General features: G+C 40.4%; 2 long non-coding RNA genes across 3 annotated transcripts; one reads left to right on the forward strand and one right to left on the reverse strand.

Annotated features, from left to right (window-relative positions):
* LOC140236072 (uncharacterized) lies at positions 1-3,925 on the forward strand. Its single transcript, XR_011901748.1, has 4 exons — positions 1-481; positions 1,174-1,304; positions 1,813-1,943; positions 2,492-3,925. It is a non-coding gene; the product is annotated as an uncharacterized lncRNA (long non-coding RNA).
* A 1,575-nt stretch (positions 3,926-5,500) lies between these two features.
* On the reverse strand, positions 5,501-7,576 carry LOC140236005 (uncharacterized). 2 transcript variants are annotated; one of them, XR_011901734.1, is made up of 3 exons: positions 7,300-7,576; positions 6,120-6,378; positions 5,501-5,641 (listed from the first exon to the last, which is right to left on the reverse strand). It is a non-coding gene; the product is annotated as an uncharacterized lncRNA (long non-coding RNA). The 2 variants fall into 2 exon arrangements; XR_011901733.1 differs by having other exon boundaries at positions 7,275-7,576.
* Positions 7,577-13,886: the final 6,310 nt, after the last annotated feature.

The following is a 13,886-nucleotide window of genomic DNA, read 5'->3' on the forward strand; positions in this document are numbered from 1 at the left end:
TCTTGTGTATTTGTAGGAAAGTTAGAGAAAATATTTCAAGAAAATGCCGTGGAGGTGTGTCGTCACCGCAGCAAAGACACAAAAGATGGGTGTAAGTCTGCACAACTTCCCTAGGCTAAAGATGACGCCATTCGAAAGAATTGGGTTTTGAGACTCATTTCATTTGCTGAAGCGAGCCCAGCAGTGCAGTGCAGTACAGTGCAGTGCCAGTGGGATGCATGCGATGAATGGTTCTTCTATTCAACGTTATAGTCGTCAGGTTGTACAGCCTCGTATGCAGTGATCGCTTGGAGGAGTGGAGCCAAGTACATGTAAACTAGTAGAGGAGGGGCTGTATACTCGGCTAGGATTTGTGCCCAAAAAGAGGATCCTACAGCCCATAGCTATCCCTGTCATCAAGCTGGGAACTGGAAGCCAATCCCATCGTCAGAGAGCTGAAAAACAAAGCGGATCAGCAGTTCTGAAGCTGGAGAGAAAGCGGGTATGTTCTGTATAGCGTCTAGACGACTCTATAGAGTCGAGATAGAAACACGAGACCAATGTATACAGAGACTCTAAATCTCTAGATCTATAGAGTCGGGTATGTTCTGTATAGACGACTCTCTAGCTATCATATGAGTATCGTAACCAGATCTATACACAGCCCAGTTGCTGTATAAATCGGGAAGGGGTTCGCACGGCGTCTGGTTATGGCCTCGGCCTATTGCTAATATTCTACTAGTATCATATTATTTACTAACAGTTTCACGGTTTAGACAGGTTGATAAGCTCTGTCTGGCGTTTCGATTGGGACTGCCTTGCTTCCCCAATAAAGCTCTAAAGAGTTGTATGTAGTAACCGAATGGTTGGATGGTATGTTCCAAAACAAATTATTAGATTGAATTGATCTAGGACTGGGCATTATTGTTTGTCTTCACTTGCCCATTTGTCATTAGGCAAGTGAAATCTTCAATATCCTTTTTTTTTTCTTGCCCCAAAATGTTTCCCATATATTAGTTGGCTAATGTAATGTGATTTCATAGTTTACATGTACAAAAAAAAGTCACTTTCCAATCAGACAAGGAACTTGTTTCTCCCAAGAGTTCCTACATGCATCTAGTTAACCATGTTCTTACAGGCCTACATAGACATTTTTTTTCTATTCAATCCTCTCTATGCTATTACTAATTACAGGGTTCAGCTGGCAGCATTGCATTACAGTGTACAACACAAATCCAGACCGGAGGCAAGCTCGAGGTGCAACAGGTGATCTGCTCTACCAGATTGTGAAGCCGAAATACAAGGCTGGGTCTTCTAGTGTGAAGGTTCGTAAAGAATGGCGTAGATATTTTATGCAATATGGAAGAAAATGAATTCACGTTACAAGACCAATTACAATGAAGAGAAAAATATTAGAATGGCACAATTTGTCAACTACACATTTTATTATTTGTTTGTCTTTGTAGAAGCATGGCTTTCTTGACCACTGAGTACACATAAAATGATCAATTTTAAAAGGTCCCAAAATGTTTCCCATATTAGTTGACTAATGTAATGTGATTTCATAGTTTACATGTACAAAAAAAAAGTCACTTTCCAATCAGACAAGGAACTTTCTGCAGTCGTTTATTTTCAGTTGTCGTCATTACAATTTCACTTGCCCTGGTTACAATGTTGAATGTGGGAAAGTACTAATGGCAGTTATTATTTGTGATTAACAGTATTTGTTTCTCCCAAGAGTTCCTACATGCATCTAGTTAACCATGTTCTTACAGGCCTACATAGACTTTTTTTTTTTTAATTCAATCCTCTCTATGCTATTACTAATTACAGGGTTCAGCTGGCAGCATTGCATTACAGTGTGCAACACAAATCCAGACCGGAGGCAAGCTCGAGGTGCAACAGGTGATCTGCTCTACCAGATTGTGAAGCCGAAATACAAGGCTGGGTCTTCTAGTGTGAAGGTTCGTAAAGAATGGTGTAGATATTTTATGCAATATTGGAAGAAAATGAATTCACGTTACAAGACAAATTACAATGAAGAGAAAAATATTAGAATGGCACAATTTGTCAACTACACATTTTATTATTTGTTTGTCTTTGTAGAAGCATGGCTTTCTTGACCACTGAGTAAACATAAAATGATCAATTTTAAAAGGTCAAGATATACATTTTCTCTTTTTTTTTTAGGGGGGGGGGTGGAGGGGCAGGTCTTATGCCTGTTCCACTAATCAGAAGTCATAGAAGGGAGGCAGTCAGTTTTCCATTCCCGAAGACCAACACTCCACATTCCATGACCAATGGCTACTTTGGCATTCTCAAATCAAGTCTTTGCATTGAGGACAAACCCCAATTTTGATATGAATTTGCAAAGATTTTTTTAATGTCATTATCAAAATGGTGGTTTCTGTTCATGACACCTCAAGGACTTTGTTGCTAATAACCAATGCAAACATCTTAATTCCATCTATTTTGTGTGTCCCTTTGTTTCTTTCTGTTGAATTTTCTACAGCACATGTTGATGATGTCCTTTCTGCTGTTGTGGAGTACGATGACAAAACTCCTGCATCCTGCCAGCCTTCAACGCCTCCCCTTGTGAGTGCCATCGTGTGTCATCCAAGGGAGGAAGTTATTGAATATCACAGGAGACAATTTGCACCTGACAAATGATGTGATGGTTTCAGGAATCCTTGCAATTGAGATTGAAGTTCATATTATGTACAATATGATACAAATTTTTTGTGGAATGATTTTTTCATCTGTTCTAATTCTGTTAGATGTTGGATACAAACACTCAAAATTTTGTTATGCATACCCAGCATTCTTATGCGCTCTATTCATGAGTGATCATCTAAAGACAAGATAAGATCACCTTGGTTACTGTTGTGTCCCGTCTGTATAACATGTATGTAGCATTTCATCACAAACAATATGATGCCAACTTGATATAGTGTTTCAAAGACCATTTCTTTGCCAATTGAATATTGTCCTTTTAATAGCAAAATCATAATTCATTTGCAATACAGGAGTCATGTGGATACAAAAGGAAAACTGTGTATTCTTTTGTTGATGTTTAAAGCATAAATGACCATATTTATGGACAGATGAGCTTGCATTCTTAACACTATTCTGTAGAGATATTTAGTGTTGTATTAAAATGGTAAGTTTAGAAGATTTCTACATGAATGCTGTCCCTTACTATGGTTTTATCATAGCATGTTTGCTGTTATAGATTAGAGCTCATCACTCTTATGATCAAATATTGATATTTTTGACAAGATAATTTAGAATCAGATGTGCATTCATTATAGAACACAACACACTCAAAAGGGATTGAAAAAAAATTGTATATACATGTAGTTTTGAGAAGAAATGCAATAATTTACTCTTGGTATATGATTCACAGATTTATGAAAAAGGAAAACAAGATGTGTTCTAAGCATTAACATTTTACATAATCTTCATCTGTGTTTAAGCAGACTTAGGCCCAGTTACTCAAGTTCCGAGACCTGGAATGCATCCACAGGGAGAATCCGCACTCATAATGCGATGCTTAAGTCTAGTTGGGGAATTATTCTGTTGATATCTATTATACATGTAGTTCTCCATACATAATCATTGAAGTCAAGCATTAAAAGTTAAGCATTGTTTTTTCTTATGAATATGGTGTTAGGGGTCTTATGAAAGAACAATTGCTAGGTCACTCAGACTCAGACATTCATAATTATTCATGCAGATAGGTACTTCTGAAAATGTGCACACAAGCAAACACCCACATGCACATATGCTCACATACATTCACACATTTGTACACATTTTTGAATGTGTGAAAGATTGAATAACATCACTCACCTGTATTGTTTTGTATATGTACACTTGCAATACATAATTATTTCTATCCTAAATTTGAGTTCTGTAGAGATTTCTGTATAGTGAAGAAGAAATCACAAAGCTTTTGATTCAATGTTACATGAGAATGTCTCATAATATTGATATGAAATATACAGTATGTATGTGGAAAAGATAACTCTTCCGGACTGATTTGATGTCAAATGTGGATGTCACTCATGCATGCTTGACTGACCAGCTGCCATTGATCCAGGGGAATAAATCCCATTTTGTTCCAACATTAGGATATGGAGATAACACACTGGTAGGGTTTTACAATCTCACTCCTGTAAGTACAATACCCCTCCCCTACTTTTCCTCACTCCCTTTTACTAATTTTCTTTGGTCTCCTATCTATACACACATCAACACACACACACACACACCCTTTGCCATACTACACACATACCCACAAACACTTTCAAACAGGCATCACTTGAACACTCCCACCAACATGCAAATCGCATACATATGTACAATGCCATACAAATCTTACCTGTACATATATCTGTGAGGGGAATATTTCTATCCATTCCATGAGGGGGAACATCAGACAAACATAGGGCAAATATATCAATGATATATTCATCCTATATGTGTCTGATGTTGGTGTGTGTTTGTATCTGATATGCATGAGTGTACTGAGGGTGTGTGTATATGTGTATGTTTGTGCATTTTCATGTGTCTGTATGAAGCTAATCTTTTTTTGTTAATAAGGATGAATTTATACTGCATGTACTGTATTACTACAACCGCTCCAACTACATATAGAAAACACAACACACTTTTTTTTTTCCATTTGCTTACAAAATATAATTGGTGTAATCAGCTGGAAGGAATGTTTGACAAATGAATACTGGTTCATGACAGAATACTACTATATGAGCCAGCTACATTCCAGTTCAATGAGTTCGTAACTAGACTTGGTCCTGTTCTCTAAATAGAGGCTGTGAAGCTATTGCCGAAAAGGCTACAGCATCTTAATTGTATTAGATCGTTATTTGTTTTTTGTGACCATGATTGACAACATAGCTGTTCAACATGTCAATTCTACACAATCAAAATTACCTTCAGTTGTATGGTTGTGAAAGTGTCATTTTCCAATTGCTAAAACATGCAGTAGATCTACATTACAAAAGAGAGAGGGGGAGCATAGTAAGAGTAAGAATTGAGACAAGAGTGCATTTGACATACAGTCGAATCTTGTTATAATGAGGTACATTATGGGACCAGAGATATCACTCCTGTATATCAAGATCTTGTTATAACTACAGTTTGTCATATCACTGCTTATAATATTGAGGTTCCACTGAACATGCATCAATAAATTACAATAAAATACAATGTACTGTAGATCATTTGTACAGAGAGGCTGAAGTCCAACAGCATGTTTCTCAGCTGTGTGCCTTGATGAGTTGGTGTTGGACGCTGCATATCATCAGTATACCCAACATACCGGTAATGGACAAGGTGTCTGACAAAGTATACATGTGACATTTCACAATGTACAAACTTATCTGATGCATTTCTACACTGTGACCAATTCCCGTTAAGCAGATCGCAATGTGACAAGTTGTCACATTCTACACCCAATATCAGTGCTGCATATACAGTCTTATTACAACCTGTGCAAAATGAAAGCCTGTCACTATCTGATGGATGAGTTTATCAGATTTTTCTAACAGCAGAAGATGGCAGTAGGACTCTCACATTTTGGCCCAGAAATGTCCAGCATCATCTCACCAGTTACCGGTATGCAACATGTCTTGATCGCCTGATATTGAAACAAAAGTGAAACAAAATGGAATGCAAAAGGAGTAAAATTTGATAATCCTATTATATTACATCATGTGTTCATCTAGGAATTTATCTTGAGAATAGGATTTAAATTAGACAATGTAAATGGGACCCATGGGGTATGGTAGTCATTATTTTGGGGACGACTGTATAATGGCAGGATAAAATACATGTATAAAAACATGTATTGACTGCCTGAAATTGAAACAAAAATGAAATGAAATGGAATGCAATGGAATGCAAAGGGACTAAAATTTGATAATACATAAGTGTTACTCTAGAAATCGTGAGAACAGGAATAAAATTACACAATGTGAATGGATCTTTCATATGTAGAATCGTATAATGACACCATAAAATTCATTAGGAAATTATCAGGGTTATGAAAAAAGCCTAATATTTATTGCAACATTTGGAAAATAAAATAGGGAATTAAATGTGCCTAACAAACTCACTTGTTATCTGCAGCATTTGTTCAAGCACCTTCTCCATAGGCCTACTGTTGGGTGTCCTGGTAGCTTCCAGTTTCTTTCACCCATTCATCGAGGCCCACAGTTGAGAAACCTGGATGTGCTATAATACAGCGCATTGGAGCATCGAAATGTCTTTCGTTGTACCGTAATTCTCAATCTTGTCCATTATGTGCTCTGTCTCTTTGCAGCAAACGGATTCCCTGGCAGTGGTCATGTGGGAACACAGCTGCGACAGAGGCACCTGAAAACAAAGAAAACATGAAAAAAAAAGAAGAAACATAACGAACAACACATTCCTATTTCCTTCTTTGTGTTTATTAGTTGGTGTTTTGAAGTATGTACTGCACTGTCACACAATGAGGTTTAGACTATAGGCCTATTAGTCATTAGTGAAATCATTGTTTGAGTTCTAGGCAAGTGTGAACAAAATATCGTTCATGACTAGGCCTGTAGGAACCCCTACTGCCAGAGAGGTTACCACTGATACCAGACTCTTCAAACCACTGCTTAGCCCAGCCACATACAGTAATTGAAATTGCAGTTATGGTATGGCCGGCAAACACTTGTACCTTATTGCAAACAGCAGTTTTTCACTTATCCTTTCATAACTTGTCTTGTGCTCGGCAATTTACATGTGAAACTGTAGTAGGAGGGCCTAGTGGAAACAAACTTGGTTGGAATTTACCAGTCGATTACCTCATGATAGGAAGGTCCTTGGGGCCAGAGAAATGACCTCCTTATATACCGGGTACATGCGTATACAGGTACAGTACTATGAATTACATCAAAGTTTATACCAGGACTCAAGTAAAATACTGTTAAATGCGGGAAGAAAAAAAAAAAATCGGGATCTGAAAAATCAGTTTGTCCTTGTGACATTATGAATGAGATCGAGAGATATGAGAGCTCAAGTATGACATCTGCCTCGCCAGCTCAGTGCATAGCCTTTCAATTCATACCGTCGTTTACCGATGTCCCTCTTCCACTCCAGTTTCACGTTCATGTTGTATTGTAAACAAAATTCTGTTTTGATTTTTCCGACCCCAATCGACCTGCATTCTGTAAAAATTAACGTTAGGCCTAACGTTAGAGTGAACTATCTAGACTCTCAGCGTACTTGATACTAATGATAGTTACCAATTATTATCTTCCAAGTCCCAACCTCGTCGCGGGCTCGTTGCCATCACCCTGTTCCTCGAGCAGCATCCTCACGGGCCACTGCCCCGGGGGCGGGAGGTGAAGAGTCGGGTTCTTATACTCCAGAACGGTACGGCTACGGGCGGGATGAACTCAATACAGATTAGATTTAGGGTTGCGTGGGGCTGGAGCTGGAGCTGACGAGGGGCTGCTTTACCTTCGCCTTCATCATCTCGGTGGGGGTAGCAGCCAGAAAGGCGAATCCAGGTCTGAATCCATATTGAGAACACTGTCTTGTTGACCACGTACAGCTACCAGCTTGTTTACCGTGTATAAAGCTAATGCAACGCGATCTCCGCGGAGCTAGTATGCTGTTATCGTAAAGATTAGAGTGCCATCCAGTCTCCAGTTGAAATTTGTTGTTATCATCCATGCACACACACAGAGTCACAATGTACGGTCAGCAGTAAAGCGGCTGTCTGTACGTCTACTTGTCTTTTTCTCTCGCAGAATATATCTAGTTTTTTCCAAACGTAAACCGGATCCAAAAAGGCAATTATCACGGGTAAAGAGTTAAAAAAAAGTCAGTGGCGTCACTGGGCCTCTACTAAAATGTCTAAACAACATATTCAAATCACTTTTGGGACGCAAGGATTGTCAGAACTGGTTAAATCTTGATTTAAAAATAGATAAAGTTTCACTCATTTTACATTGCCAACGCATTAGACGAACTCGGTGGCTTCGAGGGGTCTCCCCCCTCATACGTCAAATCGCATAAGCCAATCAGCTGCCAATTTTGGGGGGCGTTCCCAAATCAGTGAACATTTTGAGCGATTTCTTGTTACTGAGCAATTTTTGGTGGATAAAAACGCCAGAATCGTGTTAGTGAGCTCAAATACCTTCTATATAGCCCCAATGTCCGAGTTAAAAGACTCCCCCTTTAAGGTTACAACTAAAGAAATACAAAGAAAAAAAAAAAGGCGGGGTGCGTGCGCCCCCTTGAATTTTGTAAAGGAGTCCCCTCTTTACGGAATTCATTGATCCGCCCCTGTGTTTTGTACCCGTAAGTAGCCTTTGGAAAAGGCCTCGCGCGCTGTTTGTCTGCCTAGCTGTGTCTAAAAATAGACTAACGCAATGTGCATTTATATGCCTACAGATGCTTCTAAAACGCCAGACAATGGTAAAGCAGGTGTCTCTTTTTTATGTTTCAGACTACAGATACATCGAATTAAAAAAAAAAAATCAAAACTTTACCCCATGATTTTTATAGAGCGGAACTGACAGCCATTATTTAAGCCTTATTGGTTGGATAACCTACCACCTTTGCTCACTGATTGAGCTGTAATTTCTAGTGATTCTCTCAGTGCCCTCCAGTGAACAATTTGGAATAGAAATGATGTTTTTATGTACAAATTTATTCTTTAAAGGGATCCACGTAAGTTTCGAATAGATCCCATGTCACTGTGACATAATGGGAAATGAGATGTAGCTGATAAAGCGGCAAAAAACGTAAAAAAAAAAAAAAACCACACAGGGCTGCTACACACAAAGTAATAAGCGGCTAATCGAGCCACTACAGACTTAATGAATTATTCATGACCTTTCCGCAGTCTCTGGCCGAAGCTCGACGCGTACAAAGTCAATGGCTATCACTGCATCGTTTTGACATGCATGTCTTTAAAAATTCACCTTAAAAAAATCTTTATTTAATGTTGATATTGAAATTTCACCCAATGAAAGATGAATAAATAAAGTTTATCTCCTCCGAAAATCAATATTCACATGATGGTGAGGAAAATTTGTAATTGAAGGATGAAAACGCGAATCCAAAGTGTATTTTTTGAATCTCCGCGTCATAGTTTCTTTCAAGGCGTTCTTATTTTGCAGCGATTATTCAACGAAACACAGGGACGGACTGTGTGTGTGTCTGCAATGCGCTATGCATGAATCGCGTTAACACAGTGCACGCACTTACCGTGAGTACGTGAGCGCTGTTACCGCTGAGCTTCAACGTCTATGGGAATTGTGGTAGCCTGTCATGTTTTTGCCGATATTTCTATCAACAATTTAGTTATTTTTTCGTCAAATGATCACGAGTTGGTGAGAACTGGTATTGTACTTAGATAGTCCGGTCCCCTAAACTCCTGGTTTGCCCGTATTTCTGTGGAATGTCCGAATGAAAAGAGCAAGAGACGGAAGGCACCGCAACCGTAGGTGTTCCAATAGGTTGCATGACGCTGGAGCTCTCGCACAGCCGTCGAACGTCAACTGCGGACCGCCGGAGCTCCGGGGTTCTTTCTTTTGCTACATGACTATCAGTGTCCTCATACTTTCTTGCTCTCTTGTGATCATGCTCACTGGGTTAAAAGTTACAAGTCTCATGCAACCACAAGGTTACTTCATCTAGATCATCGCAACATCACACGTACACTATCACGGTAATGAACCAGGGAACTATATTGCGACATCCACCCTCACTTTGTCTCTAGACATGTTTGATCAACACGTCACAATCACATATGCTTTTAACTAAAATAGTTGAAATTGAAATAGAGTTAAAGATAATAAAAAGTTTTGGTACGTCAAAAGTTTCCCTGAATTTCCGTGTTTCAGGTTAAAGTATCTATCATATAACTAACGCTGTGAGACTTACTCGCCCCAAAGTGCTCTCATTTCTTAGTAATCATGCAATTAACTGCGACCAGCAGCCCCATACGCATAGCATTAGCGACCAGCAGCTCTGCCCCATACGCATAGCGTAATGGGGCTTCGCATTGTAGCATCCAGGATCATGACAGATTTAGTATCTCGGGCAAAATATCAACATAAAATCCACAAAATTCTTCAATTTGAAGACTTACCAAACTCTTTATGTGCCACGTTCGCACGTCCGACTCAGTCGACGGCGTGCCAACTTCGCATATTCTGCTCAACAAACAAAGCCGCTTAAACCGATCGATAAATCGCTAATCCCGCGGTACAATCAAAGCGTTTCTTGCGCTCTTGTTCCTCTCATATTCGGCTTGCATTCTATGTGGTGATTGACTATCAAAGGGTGTTCCCGACTAAATTTGCGTGTAAATTCTATGTTTCTGTCACGGTTTCAGTGCAAAAGTCATACCTTTACAGTAATGTAGCAACTGGTCATTCAAAAGAAAAATTGAAAATAAAATTGTCATACAATTTATAATGAAACAAAGTTTGGCATTCCTCTTTAACTGTGCTCACTATTGTGTCCACCTTATCAGAAATGTGTAGAAGTCATACAAACTGGAAAAAAGAATTCTTTCTCGAAGCATGAACACCTTCGTGTCTCAGAATAACGTGGCACACAGGGGGTTTCCACCATGGCACATAAAGAGTTGTAGGTATTATGGTACGGGCCTATGATGTAATACCTAACAACTCACCAAATGGCGAACAGGACGACAGGACTGGAGGTACCACCAGCAGGAAGGGTAGGCGACCGTATGACACTTAGAGTAGTGTAGAAAGCACCAGGGCACCAGTAGAGGTGAACAGTGTCCTTGTAATGGGTATTGCACTTCCCGAACTGATATAAAATAATATGGACTAACTCCGAATGCACTTAGGGTGTCCGAAGACGACAGTGTCCCATAGAAATATATACAAAATATCCAGCAGCAGCGTGGAGTATCCTCCGGGTGCCGCGGCTAGCACAAGCGAGGGTAGAGTCCACCGCTGGAGCGCTGGATAGATGAAACTGCGAGGTCCCTGGTAGAGCCTGAACAGTACGCTAGCAGGACCGATGCAGTGCAATGTGATAGAGCGCAGGTAGATCGCGTTGAATGAAGCGATGTAACGAAGCGCTGATCGCGTTGAATGTAGCGATGTAAAAATCCCCACGTTGGAGTGTAGAGTATGAAGAAAGGGCGAATCGCGGTATAAAATGTAGCGAAAGTCGCGAAGTATAAAATCCGGGAAGGTGTGATATTCCGTATTGAGAATAATCCGTAAGTAAGGGTGATATGCGGACGTGACTTCGACGATTAGATCGTGCTCTCTGGATGAAAGCTAATCGTGAAGTGAGGAAGCGTGGAAAATGAGACAGCGAAGTCGGAGAAAACATGTCACGGACAGGAGCTTTGAGAGTGGTAATTGGCTGATGAAAATGCGCAGCTCGTCACTAATTGGTAGCTTGTTTCCGTGACAGCAAAACAAGAGGTGTGTTTATGAAAATCCGACTGCTGTTGGAATGTGAAATACGCGTACCTCGGCACGATGACAAAACCCTAACAAAAAAGTCCTGTGGTACTCCCTGTGGTACTTGTCGGTACCACACAATGTACCACACACTTGTAATGTTACCACAGGAACTGTGTGGTACTGTACCACAGGCTTGTAGGGTACTCCCTGTAGTACTTGTCAGTACCACACAATGTACCACATAAATAAATGTTACCACAGGAACTGTGTGGTACTGTTTTACAGGCTCATTTGGTACTCCCTGTGGTACTGGTTGGTACCACACAATGTACCACACAAATATATGTTAACACAGGAACTGTGTGATACTGTGTCACAGGCTCGTGTGGTACTCTGGGATGTACCACAGGGCAGTACCACAGGACATTACCACAGGAAAGTACCACAGGACAGTACCACAAGACAGTATACACACAAAGTGTCCCGTGGTATTTTGGGACGTATACCACACGACAGTACCACAGGAGAGTACGAGAGGAAAGTACCACAGGATAGTACCACAGGACAGTACCACACGACTTGTTCTGTGGTATTTTAGGACGTACCACAGGACAGTACCACAGGGCAGTTCCACAGGACAGTACCACAGGAAATTACCACAGGATAGTACCACACGACAGTACCACAGGAATGGTCCTGTGGTATTTTGGGACGTACCACAGGACAGTACCACAGGATAGTACCACAGGACAGTACATCACGACTTGTCCTGTGGTATTTTGTGACGTACCACAGGACAGTACCACAGGGCAGTACCACAGGATAGTACCACAGGACAGTACCACACGACTTGTCCTGCGGTATTTTGGGACGTACCACAGGGCAGTACCACAGGACAGTACCACAGGAAAGTACCACAGGATAGTACCACAGGACAGTACCACACGACTTGTCCTGTGGTATTTTGGGACGTACCACAGGACAGTACCACATGGCAGTACCACAGGAAAGTACCACAGGACAGTACCACACGACTTGTCCTGTGGTATTTTGGGACATACCACAGGACAGTATCACAGGAATTGTCCTGTGGTATTTTGGGACGTACCACAGGACAGTACCACAGGACAGTACCACAGGATATTACCACAGGACAATACCTCACGACTTGTCCTGTGGTATTTTGGGACGTACCACAGGGCAGTACCACAGGGCAGTACCACAGGACAATACCACAGGGCAGTACCACAGGACAGTACCACAGAAAAGTACCACAGGATAGTACCACAGGACAGTACCACACGACTTGTCCTGTGGTATTTTGGGACGTACCACAGAGCAGTACCACAGGACAGTACCACACGACTTGTCCTGTGGTATTTTGGGACATACCACAGGACAGTACCACAGGGCAGTACCACAGGATAGTACCACTGGACAATACCACACGACTTGTCCTGTGGTATTTTGGGACATACCACAGGACAGTACCACAGGAATTGTCCTGTGGTATTTTGGGACGTACCACAGGACAGTACCACACGACTTGTCCTGTGGTATTTTGGGACGTACCACAGGACAGTACCACAGGGCAGTACCACAGGGCAGTACCACAAGACAGTACCACAGGAAAGTACCACAGGACAGTACCACATGACTTGTCCTGTGGTATTTTGGGACGTACCACAGGACAGTACCACACGAATTGTCCTGTGGAATTTTGGGACGTACCACAGGACAGTACGACAGGAATTCCTGTAGTAATTTTCGATGTATACCACAGGAGAGTACCACAGGAACTGTCCAAAATCCCACAGGAAAATCATAATATGGTGCTATTCCACACAGAAGTACCACACAGCAAATTAAATGCGTAAGTACCACAGAAAAATGTTACAGAATATTTTTTTTTAAAACATTTTATACCAGAGGACTATCACATCAGGAGAATATCAAACAGCAGTACCACACAAGAGTACCACACAGGAAAATTGTAAGGCAGAATCAACTGAAATTATAACAAAAATACAAACAAAAAAGCACATATTAATATTCCTCAATTAATTGATAGATGATTTATGCTGTGAATTATAACAATTGATTTGCCATTACTTATCCTGTCCTTTACTCCTACAGTATTACCTATTTAGTGAAAGTGCTGATGTAAAGCATGAGAAATTTCATAAGGACTTCTGTGGTACTCCTGTGGTACTCCTGTGGTACTCCTGTGGTACAAATTTTTACATAGCTCATGAATATTCATAAAAAGCACTCTAGATTTTAGAAAATACATATATGACTTAAAAAGTCAAAGTATTAATGATGGAACTTACTTTGAACTTTATGAAAGATTGTCTAATTATGTTATGTTATTCCCAATATCATAGATATTGTTATGAAAGTGTAATTTCATATCTTGATAATAAAGTATAATCGAGTTAGTAA

This window comes from Diadema setosum, chromosome 12 (assembly GCF_964275005.1).
Source record: "Diadema setosum chromosome 12, eeDiaSeto1, whole genome shotgun sequence".
Taxonomy (NCBI): Eukaryota; Metazoa; Echinodermata; class Echinoidea; order Diadematoida; family Diadematidae; genus Diadema; species Diadema setosum.